This window comes from Canis aureus, chromosome 14 (genome assembly GCF_053574225.1).
Source record: "Canis aureus isolate CA01 chromosome 14, VMU_Caureus_v.1.0, whole genome shotgun sequence".
Lineage (NCBI taxonomy): Eukaryota > Metazoa > Chordata > Mammalia > Carnivora > Canidae > Canis > Canis aureus.
Window position 1 is genome coordinate 7,466,273 of NC_135624.1, and position 26,303 is coordinate 7,492,575.

Genomic DNA, 26,303 nt, shown 5'->3' on the forward strand with positions numbered 1-26,303 from the left:
TTTTATAACATACTTACTGGTGCCACAGCCACAGTGTGCTTGGGAAGATAAATGATGATGAATAAGAATATTTTGCAATTTACTTGATAGATGCCAGGAGGAAGTCTTCGGATTTTTTAAATAATTTGTATTGGAAGGCCCTAACTCTTCTATATAGATCGGGGGGAAGTAGAGGGTAGGGGATAAGCATAAAGGCTTTCAGAAGCCAGACTGCCTGGGCTGAATGCCAACTCCCAGTTTCCCCATTAATTAGCTGTGTGACCTTGAGCAACTTGCTTATCCTCTCAGTGCCTCAGTTTCCTGACCTGTATAAAGGGGAGTAATAGTACCTAAATGAGTTAGCCCATGTAAATACTTAAAACAATGCCTGGCCCTCATAATATTCAATCAATGTCTGTGTTTCAAAGTGTATTCATCTGTAATATGTAAACATTCAAGCAAGTGAGTGATTTAGTCCAAAAACCCAGAGTCTATTAGACACAGCTGAGGCAGATATAGAAGTTTTTTGGATCAATTCCTATGGTGGGGACTGGGAGTCTGTAGCTTTACATACCTCTCCAGGTGAATGAGTCTTATAATCAGCCAGGTTTATAAGCCACTGTTCTAAAACACTGGACACAGTTGGACAGAAATTGGATGGTGGATGAGAGCAGAAAGATTCAGCAGAACAGTGAGTTTGAGATGGCCCTACCCAGACACACAGTGGCCCTTTGTTAGTAGCATAGCAGGCTGATGTGATATTTAAAGCTGGAACTTCGTCAGCTAAAAACCGGGTAAGATAAAGAAGGCCAAAGTAATGAAAAGGAGGAAGAAACCTGTAGATAGAGTAGGTTTCCTTCTGAAGTTAATCAGTTCTTTTTTGGCAGGGATATTTTTTCTATTTGGTTCTTTGTGGTTTTGTCTATCTTATTTTTAAAAGTATTCAGAGATACATTTTGTCCTTCTTAGGATTCAGCTAAGATTGATTTAGTGTGTGCTGGGCACTGTGTAGTGGGTTTTAGGCTTTATTTCATGTAACCTTCCAATTAACTATATGAGGTATGTACCACTGTTCCCATGTTACAAATAAAAAGACTAAAATTTGGAGGAAGTTAGATACTTGCACAAGGTGCAATATCCATTTTCCCTTTCTTCTTCAGTAACACAAGGCCAACTTTATTTGGGGTAGTAATGCAACCAGTGAAAAAGCTACATTTGCCAGTGGCCCTTCCAGCTAGGTGTGGCCATGTTGTCTGGTTCTAGCCAATGAGATGAAAATGAGAGGGTCTTCTGAGAAGGTTTGTTTTGTTTTAAGATTTTATTTATTTATTCATGGCAGACACACACACATACAGAGAGAGAGAGAGAGAGAGGGAGAGAGAGGGAGGCAGAGACACAGACAGAGGGAGAAGCAGGCTCCATGCAGGGAGCCTGATGTGGGACTCGATCCCAGGTCTCCAGGATCACACCCCAGGCTGAAGGGGGCGCTAAACCGCTGGGCCACAGGGGCTACCCCGGGAAGGTTGGTTTTTTTGTTTTTTGTTTTGTTTTGTTTTTTTTTATTTTTATTTATTTATGATAGTCAGACACAGAGAGAGAGAGAGAGAGAGAGGCAGAGGCAGGCTCCATGTACCGGGAGCCCGACGTGGGGACGTGGGACTCAATCCCGGGTCTCCAGGATCACGCCCTGAGCCAAAGGCAGGCGCTAAACCACTGCGCCACCCAGGACTCCCCCTGGGAGGGTTTTTTAAAAGGGTATTGACTCTGCCTTGAGGTCCTCCTTCATTATCTTCCCCGATGCCTGGAATACAGACGCGGTGCTAGTAGCTTCAGTAGCCCATCTTGAACTTTAAGGCTATCAATTATACATTAGATGGTAGTGGAGAAAGAAGGAATTTTGGTCCTTGTTTTTTTTTTTTAGCTTTTATTTATTTATTCATGAAAGACATAGAGAGGCAGAGACGCAGGCGAAGGGAGAAGAAGGCTCCTTGCAGGGAGCCTGATGCGGAACTTGATCCCAGGACCAGGATCACGCCCTGAGCCGAAGGCAGACGCTCAACCACTGAACCACCCAGACACCCCAGAATTTTGCTTCTTGATGACCGTGGAACTGCTATGTCTGCCCTGGGCTGCCTAACTCTTACTTATACGAGAGATAGATAAACCTCTATCTTGTTCAAGTTTTTCTTAACAACCAACAAACACAATCCTAACTATAACCGTAGCTCATGCTTATGTCGTGCTTTATCAAAGCTAGCCACTTGCCAGACACTTTTCTAAGTCATTTTTGTATATTGACTAATTTTGTCCTCACAACAACCCTATAATGGAGGTACTACTGTGTTATTCCCATTTTGTGAATTTGGAAATTGAAGCAAAGAGAGATTCAGCAACTTGCCCAAGGTCACACAGCCGGAGAGGTCGGAGCCAACAACACAGAATTAGATGTGGGAGTAGAACTCAGGTCTGTCTGACACCAAATCCATGCAGTAGTTGTATTATCCTTGTGACAACTGTAACTGTATGGCCTCTCTCATATTCAGTATGAATATGGTACACTTTGTGGTTTTCTTTGGGTCAATTTTACCTTCCACTTTAATTCACAAAATGGAGGACCGCTAGCTGGTGGCCGTTAGAACGAAACCATGGTCTCTCCAGAAGATCAAAACAGACGTCTTAGGCCCCACCTCAGATCCCTAGCTCCTTAGTAAAACCTGCAATAGAAATGTGATGAACAGGGGCCGGGGCGGCGGGGCTGGCGGCGGGGGCGGGCGCGCAGGGCTGCGGGGGGCGCAGGGCTGGGGGGGCGGGGTGGGGGCGCGCAGGGCTGGAGGGGGGCAGGGCTGGGGGCGCGCAGGGCTGGTGGGGCGGGGCTGGGGGCGCGCAGGGCTGGGGGGCGGGGCTGGGGGTGCGCAGGGCTGGGGGTGCGGGGCTGGGGGCGCGCAGGGCTGGGGGCGCGCTGGGCTAGGGGCGCGCAGGGCTGGGGGCGCGCAGGGCTGGGGGCGCGCAGGGCTGGTGGGGCGGGGCTGGGGGCGCGCGGGGCTGGTGGGGCGGGGCTGGGGGCGCGCAGGGCTGGGGGCGCGCAGGGCTGGCGCGGGGCAGGGCTGGGGGCGCGCAGGGCTGGGGGGACGGGGCGGGGGCGGGGTCCGGGCTCGGTGCTCACGCGGCTCTCCGCCCCCAGAACGTGCTCCTCAAGATCCGCGGTCTTCACGGACGCCAGGGAGTGGAGCGGTTCGTTGGAGCTGCAGCGCACGTCGAGGGCATCCCCAAGCGCCGCCCGACGAGCAGCGGCTGTACAGGGATGGCCAGCTTCTGGATGACGTTAGACTCTGGGGGAGTGTGGCTTCACCAGTCAGACGGCGGCGCCGCGGCCGCAGCCACTGTAGGGCTGGCCTTCCGAGCAGATGAAGCTTTCGAGGCCCTGCGCATCGGACCCTTCTCCAGCCCACCTGAGCTGCCAGACGTGATGAAGCCGCAGGACTCAGGAAGCAGCGCCAGCCAGCAAGCGGTGCAGGGAGAGGGCCCTGGGCCCACCCCCAGCGCCCCCCAATAAAAGAGATTCGGGTGTCAAAAAAAATGCCATGAATAGGTTCCAAAAAGTTAATTATTTTAAAAAGCATTCATGAAATCCCATTTGCCATTGTTTCCATTACAAAGTTGTTTTGCTTTCATCAAGTAGAACTCCATCATCAACGGAACTGCACTATCCATCCATCGGTTCATTCATTCAACATTCAGCATCTGCTCTGCTCCAGGCACTCTGCCCCATGCTGGGATAATGCAGCAATGACAGACAAGGTGGAACTCACAGTATGCAGAAAGCAAAGCAAAAAATTAACAAATTAACAAACACACAGGAGAATATCAGATACAAACATATGATGCAAAGGAAAGAAGTGGTAGAGGCTCCTTTTAGGAAGGTTTCACTGAGGAGGAGATATTTGAGCTGAGACTTGGTAGTGAAAAGGAAGTCCCTTGGAAAAATCAGGGAAAGGCCTTCCAAACTGAGGGAACAGTGATTCCCTGGGGTCGGAGTGAGTGTGGTCTATTCAGAGGACAGACAGAAAGCCCATGTGACCGGAACACGAGCAAGGGAGAATGGTGCAGGGTGAAGTCTGAAAGTTTGGTAGGCCAGGTCATGCCAGCCGTGAAGGCCAAGTTAGGAGATTTTACTCTAAATGACAGGGGAAGCTATTGTAAGGTTTTAGGCAGCATGGCTAACATTTGTCACTCTGGTTGGCTGGCATGCAAAAGCTCTTCCTATTTGTGGTAACCATAAAAGTAACGGAAGGCAGGGTCCCAGTTCTCACTGTGGTAGCAAAGGCTTAGAAGGGATGAGAATGTCTCCTAACCTTTAGAACAAGGCCAATCTGATGCTCCAGCGTGGGACTTTGAATCATGAGGGTGTGTCTCAAAGATGCAAGGCCCATTAGAAATGATTAGGATGGCCATGGTGCAGTCAGGGGTGACAGGGATGTGTGTGCGGGGGCAGTAGAGTCCAGCATATGGGAATGGATCAATGGCCTTTGGCACCTGTCTGCCCTGAGTGTCCTGTGGAAAGGAATCGGAGGCTGCCTCCTCAGCAAACCATTCCAGGAGCTTCACTGTGCAAGCCTTCCTCTGTACTGTGGTCTCCAGTCTTCCTCTTGATTCTCTGGAGTTCCCTAGTCAGTTTCAATAAATTCTCTTTTGTTCAAAAGTTAGCCAGCGCTGGTATCTGTTATCGGAAACCGAGCACCTTGACTAGTACTACAGGAGAGTGATGCAATCCAAGGCACATTTTCAAAAGATAACTGGCTGATAAGTGGAAAATGGATTAAAAAGTATATCAGCCAAGGGCCAATCAGAAACGGAGATTGCAGTAGGTATTTCAAATAGATGGGGTTTCATATAAAGAATTGCTTTCACATGCCTTAGAAGGCTGAAAGTAAAAGGAAGAGTACGAGAAAAAAGAAAGAGGGTAATAATCCACGGATTGGTAACTGCAAGAAGCAGCCGCTGCCTCCTAAGGCTGGAGAACAGGTGGTGTCACCACCAGGTACCTAGGAGCTCGGAGGAGGGACTTCCTGGAGCTGGTGCTTGGATCTCTGAGGAAGCCCTACCCTGCTCAGACCTCTGAGGAGGGGATGCTCTCTGGCTGGTGCTCTCGCCAAAGGAGCATGGCTGTGTGGGTTCTCAGACCTCCTGAGGCTCAGCAGGTGAGGGAGCAGGCAAGACTGCTGCTGGCCCCTGGGGTGCTGGGAGTACTCCAAGTTCCTGGAAGCTGGGGGCAATTATATGTTGCTGCTGGAGCAACGCTGAAAAACAGGAAGTGGAAAACAGGAAAGGCTCCTTCTCCCTTCTCCCTTCTTTCCACTTTTCTTTCTCCTTCTAATGCTTTACATTGCCGAATCCAACAGGAAGCCAGCTAACTGGGAGGAGGGGAGATGAAGTTTGTATCATCCCAAATCCATATTACGCAGAAGAGCTTAGACGGGGATCTCAGAGACCATACATAAATACCCAGTATAGGAGCATCAAGACCAGAAGGTGGTTCTCAGGTCCCAGAGGGGGTGGCCTTTCAGGAGATAGGTGAGACCCCGCAAGGGAACATGAGCTGGAGAAGCTGGAGAGTATCACCACTCGTGTAGTGCTCAGGGCCTACCTACTTCAATGAAGAAGTGATCCAGGGATCCCTGGGTGGCGCAGCGGTTTAGCGCCTGCCTTTGGCCCAGGGCGCGATCCCGGAGACCCGGGATCGAGTCCCACATCGGGCTCCCGGTGCATGGAGCCTGCTTCTCCCTCTGCCTGTGTCTCTGCCTCTCTCTCTCTCTCTCTCTGTGACTATCATAAATAAATAAAAATTAAAAAAAAGAAGTGATCCAATATTTGAAGAAGTTACAATATCCACATGACTACTGTTATCAGTAGCTTTGATATGTATGAATATTGGCTGGATCCAGGAACAACATGCCATCCATCCCACAGCATCGTGCACTCCTTTCCATGGTGGCTTACTCTTCCCTTTACATTTTGACAGTTTCTTGAGGGGCAAACATGTTCATATTAAAGTGGTCTTTATTAAAAGAAAAAAGATGGCAAGAATTGATTTGAGATTAGAGATAGAGTTGGCAAGAATTTCCCCTGAGAGCTTAGGTATGAATTTAATATTAATATTGTCCAGATTGGATACTTGCTCTTTGACAGGGTAAGAAAGAGCCCAACAAGGGATGGAGAAGCACCAGAAACTCCAGCAGAGGGAAGCTATTAGCACCTCTTGGCCTGATGGGGCAGGAGAGGGAGCTGCAGCCAGGGAAAAGGGGACACCAATAGGACCTAAGTCTCCCATGGGAGAGTAAGTGCCCCACCCACCCTATCTCTCTGCTTACTCTCCATCTCCTGCTGTGTCTCCCAACCAGAAACCAGAGGCTCAGGGAGTCAAGTGCTGCAGTAGGCGGAGACCAGCCTTCCAGGCACAGGGCAGGAGAGGCAATTGGATCTATAGGAGAATATTTCCTCTACTTACCACATTTGTACGGCCTTTGAAGTAAGGTAGTTTCAAATCAGTTATTTCTTTTTATACTCAAATGTATTGTGATGGTTAATTTTACGTGTCAGCTTGACTGGATCACAGGTGTCCAGATATTTGGTTGAACATTATTCCAGATGCTTCTATGAGGATGTTTCTGGATGAGATTAACATTTGAATCCATAGACTAAGTAAATTGTTCTCCCTACTGTGGGTGGGACCTCATCTAATCTATTGAAAGCCTAAATAGAACAAAAGGGCTGACTTTTCCTTAACTATGTCCCTGCCTAACTGCCCACGAGATGGGTGCTGGGCTTTTTCCTGCATTTGGACTTGACCTGAAACATTGGCTCCTCTTGGGTCCTGAGCCAATGCTCAGGACCAGAAAATCACCCTTGACTTTCCTGGGTTCCCAGCTTGCTGCGTGCTGATCTGGAGCCTTGTTAGCCTCCATACTCATGTGAGCCTATCCTTATAATAAACCTCTTTCTCTACTTCTCTCTATATATTCCTGTTGGTGTTGTTTCTCTGAAGAATCCTAACTAATCCTTGTGAACTAGGCAGGGCAGGTATTCTCTCCAGAAAGAGATGAATAGGACTGTTTGGAAGGATCAGTAAGAGGATAGAAATTAAAATGTAGGTCTTAACTCTCATTCTTTTGCACCATCTGTTTAAATCATGCTCACTCTGTTTATGGAACTCTCGATAGTGGCAAAGGTCCCAGTGATCGTTTTTTCTAAAACAGCATCTACCCACTCACCCAAATAAGACCTTGAAACTCCTTCTCTCTTTTCTTCCCAGCTAAATTGTTACCAAACTTTCCAAATATCCCTTTAATCTGTTTTCTTCCATCTTCTGCCATAATTTAGGCCCTCCCCTGTCTTCCCTGGAGTGTGCTCACAGTGAGTACTTACACATGTGTGTTATTGTTGATTAAATGTGTCTCCTGAAAAAGAAAGAAAGAAAGAAAGAAAGAAAGAAAGAAAGAAAGAAAGAAAGAAAGAAAAGGAAAGAAAGAAACAGAAAGAAAAGAAACAAAGAAAGAAAAGAAAAAGAAAGAAAAAGAAAGAAAAAGAAAGAAAAAGAAAGAAAGAAAGAAAGAAAGAAAGAAAGAAAGAAAGAAAGAAAGAAAGAAAGGTGTCTCTTGCACCAAGGTTAGGGTCCAGACCCACTACTGTGACACCAACTCTTGTCACACACAGTAGTCTCAACATATTTGTTGTTAAATTAACTGTCTTCCTGTCTAGTCTCTTTCTTTCTTTAACCATACTGCCAAGAGTAAACTTTTAATATGCAAATATGATCTTTCCACTTACCTGTTCTTCATTTTAACAAAAGTACCAAACTAGACGCCTATGGGCAGATCTAAAATGTTTTGTTTAGCTCCCAACTTTTTCAAAAAAATTTTTTGAATAGTTGTCAACTTAAAGAATCTGGATCTATCTGATAAAAGTCAGGAATTTCAGCTTTTCTAGATAAGATTTGGTAACCTGGACAAGTCTCAGTGTCTTGTCCTGGCTTCTAGGCCTTCTGTTGTCTCACCCTGCCAACAGTTCTTCCTTCAGTGCCTCCTGGGATCCAAATCCACCTAGATTTTTTACAGGGGACAGTACGTGTTCCTGCCTCTGTGTTTTTTTTTTTTTTAATATTTTATTTATTTATTCATAAGAGACACACAGAGAGAGGCAGAGACATAGGTAGAGGGAGAAGTACGTTCCTTGCAGGGAGTCTGATGTGGGACTGGATCCCAGGACCCCGGGATCAAGACCTGAGCCAAAGGTAGAGACATTCCAACCACTGAGCCACCCACGTAACCCCCTGCCTCTGTGCTTTTGTCCTGGGAAGTCCTGGATGCCCTTATGACCAATGTCCACATCTCATCATTCATCTTCTGAATCCTGCTCAGCCTACAAGACTTGGCTTGGCTCTCCTCCAGGAAGGCTTTCTCCCTGGCAGTAGTCATTCCTCTTCTCACTGTGAGAAGTATTCCTCACAGTGTTTTGGAATTATGTGCAACCTGTACAGCCCTTTTACCAGATTAAAGTACCAATACAATTTGCATTTCTTCTGTGTGTCCAATAAATTGCTCACAGCCTCCTGTACCAATTACTGGGACTCCAGTCACCTGAATTTGAAAGTGAGAACTAGAAGATGTCATCAGTCCCCCAGTGGGCCCCTATTTTACACTGTGGTTGAGTCTGTTACTATCATACAGAGTTAATATTAAAAGTTGGTTTTGTAAAATAGTATGTCTGCTACAGGGATGATAGCCTTGCAAGTTCATACTCCTCACTGTCCTCTGAGGGAAGACCCTTTCAGAGTTGTCCTTAGTTAGAAATGCTTCTCTAGGACTCCTTAACTTACAATCTTGTGCTCATCCTTTCTCTCTAAGCCCACTCTGTGTACCAGGTCAGCCAGGTCAGCCAGGTCAGGAGGGGCTTTCCACGGACTCCCCCTCTGTTCTGATTAAGTTCTTCTTTGAAGCCTTCCCCTCCTCTCTCACCAGGGGACCTGAGTAGGGACCATCCCATTTATCACAGAGATTTTAGCAACATTGGGCCTCACAAGGGAGAGGTTCCAAGTCTCTATTCCTCCCTTCCTGGGAAGCCCCTGGTCTGCTACACAAAATACCCTTTTTCTTAGCAGACCAGCTCTATATGCTGGAACAATTGAGAGGGCCAGACCTTCTCATGCTGCAAAGAATGTTCTATTACTCTCTTCCTTTTGAGGAAAACGTACCTTCTTTCTTATATTTAAAAAAATAGAGGGACCATCCAGGTGATTTTTCAAGCAAAGACTTGCTCCAAGCTGACTAGTATAATCTATCTGGAAAACTGGCTCTGACAATTTGTGAATAGGACAGCTTTACCTGATAACAATTTTCTAAGTTGTACCTTGCTTAGGTGGGGTTTTTGTAAAAGACTCAGAAGTGGAGATTTCCATGCAGACTGTTTTTGAGAGAGTGTTCTCAGGAACAACACCTATAGGTGAGTGAGAGAAGCCAGATTGGGCAAAGGAAGGAGCTGGACTGTGATACAGTTGTCACCAAGGCCTCAGATGATCCCACAAGGAACGCTGGGGCTAGGATGACTCTTCAGTGTGGTCTCCAGGGAAAGCAAGGAGGCTGGCCATCGTACCCTCTCAATGACCCATCACTGACCAATCATAGGATATGGATTGCCCCAGCTCTAGAGGTCACAAGCTTGGGGGAGGCAGCTCCCATTAGCCAAGGGCAATTCCTGAGGGTGGACTCATCTGTAAGCCTTTAACATTAACACATTCCCCGTAAGTGGGAGCAAAGTGTCTCAGTTTTGGTTGGTTGGTTATTTATTTAATCTCTTACACCCAATGTGTGGCTGAAACTCACAACCCGGAGATCAAGAGTCTCATGCTATACAAACTGAGCCAGCCAGGCACCCCAAAGTGTCTTGCCTGAAAACCTGGAAGTGCACCAGTGTCCAATATATACCTATCCAGGTACAGTTTATTTATAGCTAGCTGTCTCCTCCCCTGTACTCTAAGTGCCTTGAAGGCAGAAAAACAGGTGTGCCCAACAGAGTACCTGAAATACAGTATCCACTCGATTAGTAACTAACAAATGAATGAATAAATGCATGCGTGAAAGGGTAAACATAAGCTCAATGGCTCAATAACAAATTGTTATTGGTTGCACTTATGCAGAACTTTACATATGTGAATTATTCTGCTAAAAATGTTATAAATATGTAAGTGCTGCGAGCAATAATTTCTAATAAAACCTGTCATCAAAATGAATTAGTAGTTAGTGGGCACAAACTAGGAGCATGACCCTGCATTAGTCAACTCTCCCAGAATGCATCTGTCTTAATAAAGCACTATTTAAAGGTTTCAGAGCTGACATCCTAATTCATCTCTTGAATTGCTTTTTAGACCCTCTACTTTGTTAAATAAATTTCCCCTCGTCATGTCTAAGCCCTGTTTTCATTATATACTGTTTCCAAAGTTTATTGAGCATTTTATCCTTGCTGTCATCTGTTTTTATCCTGGCTGTTTTTGCATTTCTTCTGATATTTGTAATCTTTTTGCCAGTGGTCCAATTTCTCATGGATATTTGTCATTTTGGCTCTCCAGAATAGCAGCTCCCTTCTGAGAAAAGCTCTGTCACAGCCCCACCTAACCCTAGTGAGTGGAGGCAGATGGTCATAGAACCCTGCCCACCCCCAGCCACAGTGATTGGCCCATGGTTGAGCACATGATCAAGCTTGACCAATTATAATTTTTCCCTGGGATCTTTTTTTACCTTGGGGAAAAAGGGAAAGAAGAGGGCTTTTTTTTCCCTACCTGTGAGGTTTCCTGTCCCCAAGGTGAGGGGAACAGAGGCCACTCCACCACCACCACCACCTTTTTTTTTTTTTTTTTTTTGAGATTTTGTTTATTTATGAGAGACAGAGAGAGAGAGAGAGAGAAGCAGACACAGGCAGAGGGAGAAGCAGGCTCCATGCAGGGAGCCTGATGTGGGACTCGATCCCAGGTCTCCAGGATCAGGCCCTGGGCTGAAGGCAGCTCTAAACCTCTGAGCCACCCGGGCTTCCCAACCACCACTGCCCTTAAAGGAACCCTCCAGCAATAGGAGAAAAAGAAGTCAACTCAAGAAGAGAAACAGTATGACAGGTCAGGAGAGTCCTGAGACCTTTCACATCCCTAATTCCAGGAGCTGAAATCTCAGAGACTCACAGTTTCCTGAGCTCCCAAGGCTTAGCTATCAAATTCTCCCTTCATCTTGGGAGCCACCTCAGTCTGCTGCCAAAAACCTCTCTTTGAGTTTAAGCTGGTTTAAGTTGTTTCTAGTACTTCCTATCCAGAGACTCCTCCCGCAAACCCCTGCCTTTTCCTAAGATCATTTTGTAGCTTAGAGGATTTAAACATTTATAAACCTTGTGTTGTCAAGGCAGGCCACCTACAGGAGGTGACAGAGCATACAGTTTAAGAGCATCAGCTCAAGAGCCCCTGGTTCACATGCTATCTTTACTACCAACTAGCTAACGGACCTTAAGTAAGGCACCTGTATTGTCTGTGCCTTAGCTTCTCATCTGTACAATTTGCAAAACTATTAAGGGGTCATGGTGCACATTAATGGGATTATATCATTACAGCCCTAGGACAGCATCTGGCACATAGCAAGAACTTAGTAAATAACAACTGTAAGGAACTTTTCCCTCTCTTGTCATTGATGTCGGGCAGCCCTGGTGGTACAGCGGTTTAACGCTGCCTTTGGCCCAGGGCGTGATCCTGGAGACCTGGCATCGAGTCCCACGTGGGGCTCCCTGCATGGAGCCTGCTTCTCCCTCTGCCTGTGTCTCTGCCTCTCTCTCTCTCTCTGCGTCTCTATGAATAAAAAAAAAAAAAAAAAAAAGAATCTTGTCATCGATGTCTCTCATAGCACAATCACCCTGTGGGATTTGGTATCCATTGATTTGATGCAGAACCTCACTTTTTTTCATTCTTACTTTCAGATCGTTAAATAAATGTCTACTTTTGCCATTTCATGGCCTTTCTCTTAGACCACATTCTCTTTTTCTTTCTGCTGATGGTTCCATCCTGAGTTTTGCTCCTTGGTATTCCTTCTCAGTTCTTTTTCACAATATCATCCTCTTCTTCCTTTACAAGATGCTTATTTATACTCACACTGGAACATTCCTACTACAAGGATCAATTTGCTGTATGTTTATTTTCTTTGGAATCCTCTTTCCTTTATGGAAGCAAGGTTATTTATCAACCTATGTTGAGCTCTTCCCAATTTGGTTAGGGCATGCTGCAAACTGCCCCTATAATTGCAAGGCCCTGTGATAATGCTTTTTTTGGCCATGACACAAACCACAGTCAAAAAGGTCTTCCTGAGTTCCAAAGGTCAAGCAATTAGAATTTTCTCAGGCTTTTAGAGGAGTGGAAGCAAGGCTTTTCCTCAGGGAGCATGTGTTGATTATTCTTTAAATGAGTACAAGGCACCAGGTTCTAATCCTGGCTCTGCATCTCCTCGCAGGGTGCCTAACCTGTTGGAGCCTCAGTTTCTTCATCTGTTACATGGGTTTGCAGAACACCCTAATGTTGCGTGAAAATTAAAATGAAACAATTTGGTACTTTGTGAATTGTAAGGTACTGCATAAATGGGGGATGCTATTTGGGGGGGGATGCTATTAATGCAAACTTTAGTAGGAACCCTATGACAGATATAAAATGGGCTAGCTCTCTTTAGTTTACTTTGCACAGTGCATGTGCAAACAAGACAAATGCAGGCTAATTTGGTGAAAAGCCACACTTGGGACATTCTTGGGTAAAGCAGACAAATGGAATCAGGTGCTCATGTCCACAGTCCCTATATTTTTTAAAAAATTTTATTTATTCATCACAGACACAGAGAGGCAGAGACATAGACAGAAGGAGAAGCAGGCTCCCTACAGGGAGCCCAATGCGGGACTCAATCCCAGGACCCCGGGATCACGGCCTGAGCCAAAGGCAGATGCTCAACCACTGAGCCACCCAGGTATCCTCCACAGTACCTTTAAATGCTCTGGAGAGGGCAGCCCTAGTGGCGCAGCGGTTTGGCGCCGCCTGCAGCCTGGGGTGTGATCCTGGAGACCTGAGACCGCTCCCTGCGTGGAGCCGGCTTCTCCCTCTCCCTATGTCTCTGCCTCTCTCTCTCTCTCTCTGTGTGTCTATGAATAAATAAATAAAATCTTTAAAAACTAAAAAAAAAATAAATGCTCTGGAGAAAAGACACATCAAGGAGTAATTTCTATTTGTAAACCTTACTAGGGGAAAGGTTTTAGTAGCAGAATAAAATCCACATTATAGCCTCTCCAAGGGGCCTTCCCTTAATTTGCCTTCACTGCTGTCATTCCTGGACACTCTTTTCTCGCCGAGCTAGGCCTAAAAGGGTCATCTGGAAACTTTCTTGCCCCATCTGGCTCATGTGATTTAGAATGTTCTAGTGCCTACCTCTAGCCCCACATCTCCCCACCCCCTGCAACCCCCTTCAGTTGTTGTATAGGCTCAGATTTTCCCCCCCGCCTGCAAGACGGGGATAGTTAAATTCGTAACACATGCCTCGGCAGAACATTTTAGGAACACAGAGGTGACTAATACTGCCTGGGGAAGTTGGAGAAGACTTCACAGAGCAGCTAATTTTAGAGCTAAGTGCTAAAGGCAAAAGGGATGTTGCCACAAGGTAAAGGGTTGGGCAGGAGCCCGCTCCCTGCTCCCTGTCCCCCAGCAGAGAATAGCTTGCCTTTGACTAAGGCATGAAAAAGCTTGCCTGGCACAGGAAACAGCAGGTAGCTGCTCCCTGCTGGAGTCAGGGCTGCATGGGTAGAGAGGGGCCTGGGAATCTAAGGATGGTGGGTAGGGAAGGGTTGGCTGGGTCTTGCAACACCAGCTGCAACCACCCACTGCCCCATAGCTTCCCCCAAAGCTTTAAAGAGGCATCACTTTTCTGTCCCACATGGTAGGTGATTGTTAGATGCTCTTCCAGCCAACCTTTGATTGGAGTTCAGAAAATTTCCCAGGTGAGCTCCCCAGTCAGTCTCCTGTGGGGTTAGGGTGGCCTCACCTCCCCCTTCTCTTCTAACTTCAGCATCTATCGTGAGCCCTCCTCAGTCCTTCTCTCTGGGGACAGAGGGCCTCTTATGCAAATAAGACTCCAGTGGCCTGCAGTGAGGGGCCGGGTTACCAAGGTCAGTATTCAGATCAGGGTTTCACTTCTCCTCTGCTGTGTACTAGCTGTAAACTGCAGCCAGACCCTTCTCCCTGCCTGTTTCCACATTGGGCTTTTACAAGAATTATGTGTGGGCTTCTCTGTTCCCAGTCTTACTTTTTTCCCAGTGATCCCTATCTCGGTGAAAGGCATTTAATGGTCACCCAATTGCTAAAACCAGAAACCTGAGAATCATTCTTAACCGATCCCTCTTGCTAATACCTGTCAGCTGGCACTGTCAATTCTACCTCCAAAATACACCTTTTCTCTCTCTGCCTCTACTTCCTTAGTCCCAGCTGACACCACCTGTTATGTGAGTACTAGACTATTGCCGTAGCATCCCAGCTGCTTTAATGCCACTCATAACCTTCACAATGTAGCCAGAGCGATAGTCTTAAAATGTTAATCAGGTGTATGGCACACCAACTGAAAACTCTGCAGTGGCATTCCATGTCACCGACAGTAAATGCCAAAGGCCTTATCATGGTCCACAAGGTTCCATATGGATTGGCATCTGCCTTCCTCTACCCTTGTCCTCATCACTATTTGTCATCCATCTCCATGAGCCTTCAGACAATTCCTAGAATATGCCAAATGCCAAGCTCTCTCATGCTTGAGAACTTGTCCTTCCCATTCTCTCCTTTTGAAATACTCTTCTCCTGGCTTTTCACATATCTAGTTCCTTCTTGGCTAAAATGTCTCCCCCTTGAGTAGCCTTTCCTGTCTTCCTAGTCTATAATAGGTCCCTCTATCCCCATACTCATTTCTTCATAGACTGATCGCAGCTTATCATTACTTATTTACTTGTTTTAGTCAGGCTCACTAGGATTAGAGCTTGAGAAGAGGATTTGGGTACAAATGATGATTAAGGAACTATTTCCAATGGAGGTGGCTAAGGGAGTGGGAGGTAACAGAACAGGGATGGGGGAGAGGAATAAAGGATGGGATTTCAGGTAAAGTCCCAGCCTCAACCTGATCCCATAGGGCAGCTCTATAGACTAACTCCTGCCCATATTTATCCTAATGTGAAGCAAATGAGCTGCATTTTCCTATTCCTGCACCAGTCAGTTGTTGGCTAAGGGTGACTGAGGGTGGGGTCAACTCTCAAGCACTTCTCACTTCTTCCACCTGCCCTAGAGCAGGTATGGCCATCACGGCAAACATACATAGGAGCCAGGTTTGAGGCACACAGAAATAGTGGAAGGGACCCAAGGAACAAGGCTAGGATAATACTGGCTACATTTGCTGATTGATTGCATCCTGTGCTAGAAAGGAAGCCTCACCCCATCCCACCCCACCCCAGAGCAGATACCTTATCTCCTGTCACTTTCATATCGCTAATGCTATTTGCTTAGTTCCTACCACATAGCTGGTAGTCAATACATTTAAAAAGATTATTTATTTATTTATTTATTTATTTATTTATTTATTTGAGAGAGAGCGCACACGTGTGAGCAGGGGGAAGGGCAGAGGAAGAGGAAGAGAAAAGTCTCAAGCCAACTCTGAGCTAAGCATGGAGACCCACTCAGGGCTCAATGTCATGACCCTGAGATCACAGCTGGAGCTGAAACCAAGAGTTGGATGCCCAACCGACAACACTACACAGGCACTCCATCAACACATCATTTCAATGAATGAATGAAGCTCCTGGTGCGGTGTGTGACATATAGAGAATGCTCAATTAATATTATTGGAAACTAGAGAGGGAGGAATGAATAGGCATAAGGCTTCAGAAACATGGTTATTAGAAAAAGTCAGTTAATGGAGTGCCTGGGTGGCTGAGCTGGTTGGGTGTCTGACTCTTGATTTAGGCTCAGGTCATGACCTTGGGGTCGTGGAATTGAGCCCCACGTCAGCCTCCCTGCCGAGCATGGAGTCTGTTTGGGTTTCTTTCTACCTCCCTCTCACACCTGCTCGTGCATGCTCTCTCTTTATCTAAAAATAAATAAATATTGGGATCCCTGGGTGGCGCAGCGGTTTAGCGCCTGCCTTTGGCCCAGGGCGCGATCCTGGAGACCCAGGATCAAATCCCACATCGGGCTCCCGGTGCATGGAGCCTGCTTCTCCCTCTGCCTATGTCTCTGCCTCTCTCTCTCTCACTGTGTGCCTATCATAAATAAATAAAATAAATAAATAAATTAAATAAATAAAAATAAAAATAAAAATAAATAAATATAAAAAAATCAGGGGCACCTGGCTGGCTGGCTCAGTTAGTAGAGCATGCAACTCTTGATCTTGGGGTTGTGGGTTCAAGCCCCACGTTGGATGTAGAGATTACTTAAAAGTAAAATCTTAGAAAAGAAAAGAAAAAGTCATTTCTAGAAAGAGAGAGACTGATTCTGGAGAAGACATCTGAGCTATTAATAAATAGAAATCTCAAGTATAGTTGGAGGCAAGTAATAGAGGTGGGTGGGGGTTGGATAGACCAATCCTGCAGTTAGAACATGGAGAGTCTAGGTGACAAGCAACTGCCCACATCGGGAAGTAACAGCTTCAGAGTTCTAGGCAGCACAGGATCTGATCTCATTTGAAGAAAGGCAGGATCTCAGGGCCTTGGTGGAACAGGCTTGGATTCAGTACAAAGATTTGGTTCTGGCAGGACATGGGAACACTGGGATCAGATAATAAAGCAAAAGCCCAGGACCACATGCAATAACTTTTTCTGGTCACCCAAGCCTTTGAGAGTTCTATTAGAATTCCTGGTTGCAAGGTAGGATGATTGACTCATCTGAGGACCCTCCCAGGCCTAGGCAAACCAGGACAGTTGGTCACCCTATTGCAAGGAAGCGACATGTCACATGATGGGTTTCTAGTCTGAGACAGAGGTCTGTTTGCAGCAGCTATACCAGGGAGTGGCATTGGGATCATCACCTAAAGCAAGCATGTGCACAGGCAGGAGATGAGCTGAAACACTTCCTCAGCCAAGCCCATGGAATGCTCTGAGCCTGTGATGGACCTTCGGAGTTGCCCGGAGTTCAGTGTTGCCAGATTTAGCAAATAACAATACAGGATCACCAGCTAAATTTGAATCTCAGATAAATAATGTATAACTTTTTACCATAAGTATTTTTATCCGGTACATTTAACATACTTAAACTGAGAGAATATTTTGTTTATCTGAAATTATCTGAGGATTGTGGTTTGTTTTTACAATCCAGCAATCTGACTTGAATTGGACTGAGGTGCCAGGTCTTTCTGCCCTGTGTTGACCAGTCTTGGGATTCAGATTGGTCCAATAAAGCAGGTGTGACCTTGGGTAATGAGACTCTCTTCAGCTGAAGCTGTTCTGAAGAGGGCTGACAGCTGAGGACCGCCTGCCAGCAGCCCACTCAACAGCTGAGAAAATAAATCCTTCAGACTTGAAAGGGATTTTGGAGAGCCCATCACAGTGTCTACTACAGAAACAGACTCTTGATAACTTGTTTACTGGAATGTACTAGAAGGGTATTGTGTTCACAGAATCAATGGGAGGGTGGAGCATGGGGCTCAGTAAATAGCCACGAGAGCTGAGCAGCAGGAAAAACATGGCCAGGTCACACCACCGGAAAAAACCTGAGTTGTATAGTTACTGCAGATAGCAAAACCTGCCTTCACCTTCCAGCAGACTCAACCCTGCTGCTGCCATATTGAATCATCCCTGTACTCAACTGCTGTGTCAGCCCTTAAGGATGCCAAGTCCTGGTGTGGGCATCCAATTGGCCTATTTGGATCGTATGTCTACCATCCCCCTCCTGTAGTCCCACCTTCCATCTAGTCTTTCACAAGTGTGAATTCTCCTAAAAAATAAAAAGGGTACATTAGGGCCTGGAGCTAGGGGCAATATTAGGAGCTGGCAGCATCTCTAAGACCATCTCGTGGTTTGGATCAGTCCTTGTCCCTTGGCCCCAAGGAATGTGATTGTAAGACGTGGAAGAGAAAAATCATGCGTGATCACAGAATATCTGATATTCTCAAATGTAAGATGCAGATAGCAGTGGGTAACCCTAAGAACTCCAGGACCAGGGGTGAACCTGATTATGTAGATACCTTACTCAAACCCAAATGTGATTTTCCAATGTAGAGGAAAGTGCCTTTCTTGTGTGGAATTTGCTTTCTGTTGCTACAGGACCAGCCTTGCTGTATTTTATATCTGACAGAATGGAGTAGGAGGAATGGAGCACCCCTTCAGGTGATAGAGGATTTCCATCCCATGTTTAATATTTAGGAGATATTCTTAGATTTGTATGCTGATATACTATATCAGCAAGGAATATTTAAAAATGGGACATTTTACAAATAAATGAGTTTGGAAGCTGATCATAGCAAAGATGTATAGAGGCTTTTCCAGGATAGGTTTTAGTGGGTAGATGTGACCTGGTGGGGTCACCAGGCCTTGCAGGTCCTCAGTTCTGCAGATTCAGAAACTTTTTGTCTTTGTCCATCCATGCATCTATTCAGCAAATGTTTAGGGACACCTGGGTGGCTCAGCGGTTGAGCATCTGGCTTTGGCTCAGGGCATGATCGTGGAGTCCCCGGATCGAGTCTCACATCAGGCTCCCTACATGGAGCCTGCTTGTCCCTCTGCATGTGTCCCTGCCTTTCTGTGTCTTTCATGAATAAATAAAATCTTTAAAAAAATGTTTAAAAAAATAAAAAAATGCTTATTGGGCAGCTAGTATGTGTTAAGAATTGTGTTGGTACTGGAGATGCAATAGCAAACAGGGTTGTTACCTTATATAGTTTGCATTCTACCGGGAGACAGACCAAAAAGCAAGCAATCAGACAAATTAATTTGCCTGTTTCCATCTATGAAGAAGGAAACAAATAGGAGACTGAAGTAGAAAATAAAGGGTGGGGAGGTTAAGATGCTTTGGCCCAAGGAGTTTAAGAACCTTAGTCACGACCACATGATGATAGGTGGAGAGCTAGGACTAGGATTAAAATATGACTTAAATAAGTTGTACGTCTTGCTGAAATTTTATAAGAATACCTCTATGTAACCAACATCTGGATCAAGAAATAGAAGATTGCCAATACCTTAAAAGCACCCCTCATGCTGAAAGGATCTATGTATTTTAAATTTTAATAGAATTCCTCAATTGCTTTCTAAGAAACTTCACAATCCCCAGCTGAGCACTGAGAACATCCTTTTTCCTATCAGCTCTGGGCTACTGCAGGTGACATCCAACTGCACTGTAGGGTGTGGGATGCAGAGCCTGAAGGCCATTTGTAGTGGCCCCAGAAGTGCTGTCTTTATCATTTTTTAACTTTTCTTGTATTTGTGAAACTGCGTCATACTCCTTTGTGTGTATTCCTCCTAGCAATTGGAACACAGTAAGCCCTCAAAATATTTGCTGATGGATTGTTAAAGTGATAAAAACATGTCCCTTCCTTTTCTCAAAACACTTCTAAAACTTTACCTTTTGGGTCCAATAGTGCATGTTTTATTGCATGCAGAGCCAAAAGAGAGTGGAGTTTAGAACCAGGAGACTTGAACTTGAGCTTCAACTGTGATATCTGGAAATTAATGTGATCTTACATATGATCTCTCAATATTATATATTAAGGAATTTTGACCCACAAACAATACCACAAGCAATTATAAAAGTGAATTTCAAGAATGTATTTGAAAAGTTGTTTTTTTTAAATATTTTATTTATTTATGAGAGACACAGAGAGAGGCAGAGGGAGAAGCAGGCTCCATGCAGGGAGCATGACATGGGACTCGATCCCCGGTCTCCAAGATCACACCCCCGGCTGAAGGCAGCACTGAACCGCTGAGCCACGGGAGCTACCCTGAAAAGTTGTTTGTAAACTGACAAATGCTACTTACCTGTTAGTTAATACACTATCTACTAATCTCTTGATATGTATTTAACTGTTGATTATTAAGATAGTTTACAAGTTCTATTTCTGATTCCACGTTTTTTTAAAAAAAAGATTTTTATTTATTTATTCACGAGACACACAGAGAGGCAGAGACACAGCCAGAGGGAGAAGCAGGCTCCTTGCAAGGAGCCAGATATGGGACTTGATCCCAGGACCCCAGGATCATGACCTGTGCCGAAGGCAGATGCTCAACCACTGAGCTACCCAGGCGCCCCTCTAGTTCATTTCTTTCTTTTTCTTTCTTTCCATTTCTTTTTTTTCTATTAGAGGGCGAGAGCGCGTGTGTGCAGGAGCAGAGGCAGAGGGAGAAACAGACCCCTTGCCGAGCAGGGAGCCCGACTCAGGGCTCGATCCCAGGACCCTGACACCACAACCTGAGCCGAAGGCAGATGCCCAACCAACTGAGCCACCCAGGTGCCCCTAATTCTACATTTAAATGCGTATTTTGTAGCAAAGACGTTAATTACTGACCACCAAATAAACCACAAAGTGTATACAAGCATCAAAAAAAAAAAAAAAAAATTAAATGCGTATTTTATTCCTTGAGCATGTATTGCCTTCCTCTTTTTTTTTTTTTTTTAAATTTTATGATAGTCACACAGAGAGAGAGAGAGAGAGAGAGAGAGAGGCAGAGACACAGGCAGAGGGAGAAGCAGGCTCCATGCACCGGGAGTCCAACGTGGGATTCGATCCCCGGTCTCCAGGATTGCGCCCTGGGCCAAAGGCAGGCACCAAACCGCTGCGCCACCCAGGGATCCCTGCCTTCCTCTTGTTGATTTGAAAATAAGCTAAAGAATATTTTTCTTTGCTACTTTATTTTTTTCCCTCTTAAAATAGCAACTAGGGCTGCCCGGTGGCGCAGCGGTTTAGCGCCGCCTGCAGCCTGCGGTGTGATCCTGGAGACCCGGGATCGAGCCCCACGTCAGGCTTCCTGTATGGAGCCTGCTTCTCCGCCCCTCTCTCTGTGTCTATGAATAAATAAAATCTTAAAAAAAAAAAAAAAAAAAAAGTCTAAAAAAATTTAAAAAATAAATAAAATAGCAACTATTAGAAGAGACTCCTAAAAGCTGAAGACTTGGGATGCCTGGGTGGCTCAGCGGTTGAGCATCTGCGTTTGGCTCAGGTCCTGACCCCAGAGACTCAAGATCAAGTCCCACATCAGGCTCCCCGCATGGAGCCTGCATCTGCCTATGTCTGCCTCTCTCTGTGTGTCTCTCATGAATAAATAAATAAAATCTTAATTAAAAAATAAATAAAAGCTGAATACTTTCTGTGAGCAATTAAAGAGTTATGTTTCAGCGGCCTCCTGATTGGATTGGAGACAGTGAGTACTGACCTCTTAAACCTGCGCAGCTACTCCTCATGGCCTCTTTCTTCATCTTCCTATTACCTCCTTTGAAGGGTTTCCTGTGGGCAGCCCTCGCGGCTCAGCGGTTTAGCTCCGCCTTCAGCCCAGGGTTCCGGTGGTCCTGGAGACCAGGTATGGAGTCCCGGGTCAGGCTCCCTGCATGGAATGGAGCCTGCTTCTCCCTCTGCCTTTGTCTCTGCCTCTGTCTCTCATGAATGATTTAATAAAATCTTTTTTAAAAAAATGAAAGGAGGCATTCAAATTGGCAAAGAAGAAGTCAAACTCTCCCTCTTCGCCGATGACATGATACTCTACATAGAAAACCCAAAAGTCTCCACCCCAAGATTGCTAGAACTCATACAGCAATTCGGTAGCGTGGCAGGATACAAAATCAATGCCCAGAAATCAGTGGCATTTCTATACACTAACAATGAGACTGAAGAAAGAGAAATTAAGGAGTCAATCCCATTTACAATTGCACCCAAAAGCATAAGATACCTAGGAATAAACCTAACCAAAGAGGTAAAGGATCTATACCCTAAAAACTATAGAACACTTCTGAAAGAAATTGAGGAAGACACAAAGAGATGGAAAATATTCCATGCTCATGGATTGGCAGAATTAATATTGTGAAAATGTCAATGTTACCCAGGGCAATGTACACGTTTAATGCAATCCCTATCAAAATACCATGGACTTTCTTCAGAGAGTTAGAACAAGTTATTTTAAGATTTGTGTGGAATCAGAAAAGACCCCGAATAGCCAGGGGAATTTTAAAAAAGAAAACCATATCTGGGGGCATCACACTGCCAGATTTCAGGTTGTACTACAAAGCTGTGGTCATCAAGACAGTGTGGTACTGGCACAAAAACAGACACATAGATCAATGGAACAGAATAGAGAATCCAGAAGTGGACCCTGAACTTTATGGTCAACTAATATTCGATAAAGGAGGAAAGACTATCCATTGGAAGAAAGACAGTCTCTTCAATAAATGGTGCTGGGAAAATTGGACATCCACATGCAGAAGAATGAAACTAGACCACTCTCTTGCACCATACACAAAGATAAACTCAAAATGGATGAAAGATCTAAATGTGAGACAAGAATCCATCAAAATCCTAGAGGAGAACACAGGCAACACCCTTTTTGAACTCGGCCACAGTAACTTCTTGCAAGATACATCCACGAAGGCAAAAGAAACAAAAGCAAAAATTAACTATTGGGACTTCATCAAGATAAGAAGCTTCTGCACAGCAAAGGATACAGTCAACAAAACTCAAAGACAACCTACAGAATGGGAGAAGATATTTGCAAATGACGTATCCGATAAAGGGCTAGTTTCCAAGATCTATAAAGAACTTATTAAACTCGACACCAAAGAAACAAACAATCCAATCATGAAATGGGCAAAAGACATGAAGAGAAATCTCACAGAGGAAGACATAGACATGGCCAACATGCACATGAGAAAATGCTCTGCATCACTTGCCATCAGGGAAATACAAATCAAAACCACAATGAGATCCCACCTCACACCAGTGAGAATGGGGCAAATTAACAAGGCAGGAAACAACAAATGTTGGAGAGGATGCGGAGAAAAGGGAACCCTCTTACACTGTTGGTGGGAATGTGACCTGGTGCAGCCACTCTGGAAAACTGTGTGGAGGTTCCTCAAACAGTTAAAAGTAGACCTGCCCTATGACCCAGCAATTGCACTGCTGGGGATTTACCCCAAAGATACAGATGCAGTGAAACGCCGGGACACCTGCACCCCGATGTTTCTAGCAGCAATGTCCACAATAGCCACACTGTGGAAGGAGCCTCGGTGTCCATCGAAAGATGAATAGATAAAGAAGATGTGGTTTATGTATACAATGGAATATTCCTCCTCAGCCATTAGAAATGACAAATACCCACCATTTGCTTCAACGTGGATGGAACTGGAGGGTATTATGCTGAGTGAAGTAAGTCAGTCGGAGAAGGACAAACATTATATGTTCTCATTCATGTGGGGAATATAAATAATAGTGAAAGGGAATATAAGGGAAGGGAGAAGAAATGTGTGGGAAATATCAGAAAGGGAGACAGAACGTAAAGACTCCTAACTCTGGGAAACGAACTAGGGGTGGTGGAAGGGGAGGAGGGCGGGGTGTGGGAGTGATTGGGTGACGGGCACTGGGTGTTATTCTGTATGTTGGTAAATTGAACACCAATAAAAAAATAAAATAAAATATAAATTAAAAAATAAAAAATGAAAGGTTTCCTGTGCCCCCAAATCTTTCAGCTTTTTGACTTTGGGCTACACTAGCAGCCTGTTCCTTCTGCCCCAAAGCCTGTTTTCCCATATTTCAGTTCTTCTCCTTCCATGTCACAATTTGTGATATGTATGTACCTGCTATACATATAGACAATATTTAAGTGATGTTTATATTTTTTATTTTGATGGAGATATAATTGCAATATAATACTGTATCAGTTTAATTATTGACTTGATACATTTATATTTGCAACATGATTACCACCTTATGTGTGAGCTCATCACATAATTATTCCTTTTTTGTGGTGCATTTTTAAAAATCAGTTTACTTTTATAAACTTAAATATATTTGTACCATGATTACATCAATTCATTTTGAAAACTGCATTTCACTGCTCTAAATGGATAGTTCACTGCTGCTAACTGTAAAGATAAACCGTACTATAAAGATACTATTATTGAATTCCAGCTGGATACCATACGCCCTGAGCCCTAAGACTATCTTACGTTTAAAAAAAAAAAAAAGAAGCAGTAGGTGGGAGGGCACACCTGGGTGGCTCAGTTGGTTAAGCGGTTAAGCATCTGTCTTGGGCTCAGGTCATGATCCTAGGGTCCTAGGATGGAGCCCGCATCTGGGTCCCTGCTTGTGTTCTTTCTCTCTCTCTCTCAAAGAAGCAAATTTTTAAAAAAAGTTTTTATTTATGTATTCATGAGAGACACAGAGAGGCAGAGGGAGAAGCAGGCTCCTCGCAGGGAGCCCAATGAAGGATCGGGACTCTATCCTGGGCCCGGGATCATGCCCTGAGCCAAAGGCAGATGCTCAATCCCTGAGCCACCCAGGCATCCCATAAATAAATCTTAAAAAAAAAAAAAAAAAAAAAGATAGTGGGGCACCTGGCTGGCTCACTCAGTAGAGCACGTGACGATCTCTGGAGTTGTGAGTTCTAGCCCCATTTTGGGGGTAGAGATTACTAAGAAAAATAATAATTAGAAATTTTTTAAAAGTAGCAAGTGTTAGAGAAGTCTTAAAGGCAACTAGTAGCTAATTGAGACTTCCTTCTTGAAATCATCAGCAAAGGGTTAAAAGCAAGTTAGAAAGAGCCTTTTGAGGCAGCCTATAGAAGGGGGCTGAGGCCAGGCAATTGTAGGACCGATCTAAGGCCCCTCTGCTGCTGAGTGGATCTATGGGAACTGGCTGGGAGTGGAAACAATGCATGGCAAATCTAAATCTTAAAGGAAAAGGAAATGCTAAATGATACACCTCAGCTTTAAATCATTCCTAAAGCAGAAGTGCACACACACAAAACACAGCACCAAGGCTGAAACAAGGAAGAAAATTAAATGACCCTTATTCCCCCTGACTGCTGTGGAAGTCTATGAATCACTTCTTTAGAAAACAGGCATGAATATATCCAATTAAAGCACATTGCTAATCTGATAGAGGACCATGATCCAGATGCTCACGTAACAGTTTCCCTATTTAGAATGAAAACGCTAGCAAGAAAAAATAAACATAATATGATCATAATATATGCCCAGCTTCTTACAGTATCTTTTGTCTTCTCACCCATTACCTTTCAGGATTTTCGAAGACAGGAATTTGGCTCTCTTTAGTTCCTTTGAAGCTCCTCCAAGCAACTAATAAAATGTCCTACAGGCAACAAGCCTGGATTGATACTGAGCTGTGTGAACCAAAATCTTTAAAACTGAGCAGTGGCAGTTGAGTGGGAGGACGCCTATTGATTTCCTTTATTCACCTGGGTCATCCCAGGAGCATCCCAGGAGCATCCCAGGTGTCCTCTGCAGACAGAGCATTCTAATCAAGCTCACTGCTTTGGAATGCTAATTGGTATTTGGTGGTTGACATTCAGTCTTAGGCATCAGTCTAAATTAAAGTGAAAGTCTTCAGGGGTTTTTCCTCCCTTTGGTTAAGAAAATGACCTAGTTAAGGGACAGGCAAACCAGGGCTGGAGGGCAAAATCTCACTCTGTCACCTGCTTCTTCAGTATGACCTTCAAACTGAGAATGTTTTTTATGTGCTTCAGTGGTTGAAACAATACCAAAACAATTTTTTTATGACACATGATATTATGTGAAATTCAAGTTTCAATGTCCAATGTCAGTTTTATTAGAATACAGCCGTACTCATTCATTCATATATTGTCTTTGGATACTCTCCTGCTACAATGGCAGAGAAGTTGTGATTAAAATAGTATGGCGCATGAAGCCTAAAATATTTCCTATCTGATTATTTATAGAAAAAGTTTGCTGACACCTGACCTAGACCATTAGTTTCTGTTTTGGCTGCACCTTGGAATCATTTGGGAAACTTAAAATATATATATATTGATGCTACTGATGCCTGGTCTGATCTGATTACTTGGTCTAGAGACTGGGACTTTTAAAAGTTTCCCAAGTAATTAGAATGTGTAGCCAAGTTCAACAAAGTTGACCTGGACTAGCATTTCTCAAACTTTAGTGTGATATGAATCACCTAGGGCCTGGTTAAAGTGCAGGTTCTGATGTAGTCATTCTGGGGAGCTACCTGAAATTCTGAACTTTTACCAAAAAGTAAGTTTTTACCAAACTTTGGTAGTGCCAAAGTTACTGG

The 26,303-nt window shown here is 44.6% G+C and overlaps 1 long non-coding RNA gene across 14 annotated transcripts in view; it reads left to right on the forward strand.

The window, feature by feature from the left end:
• The window catches only part of LOC144283132 (uncharacterized), a 71,364-nt gene extending 45,995 nt beyond the window's left edge, over positions 1 to 25,369 (forward strand). For 13 of the 14 annotated variants that reach the window (XR_013351493.1, XR_013351494.1, XR_013351482.1 and 10 more), the window contains one exon: positions 25,274 to 25,369. This is a non-coding gene — a long non-coding RNA (uncharacterized LOC144283132). Of the gene's footprint in view, positions 1 to 6,377; positions 6,511 to 25,273 lie in introns of those variants that run through there. The other variant, XR_013351488.1, reaches the window with a different exon arrangement.
• Positions 25,370 to 26,303: the final 934 nt, after the last annotated feature.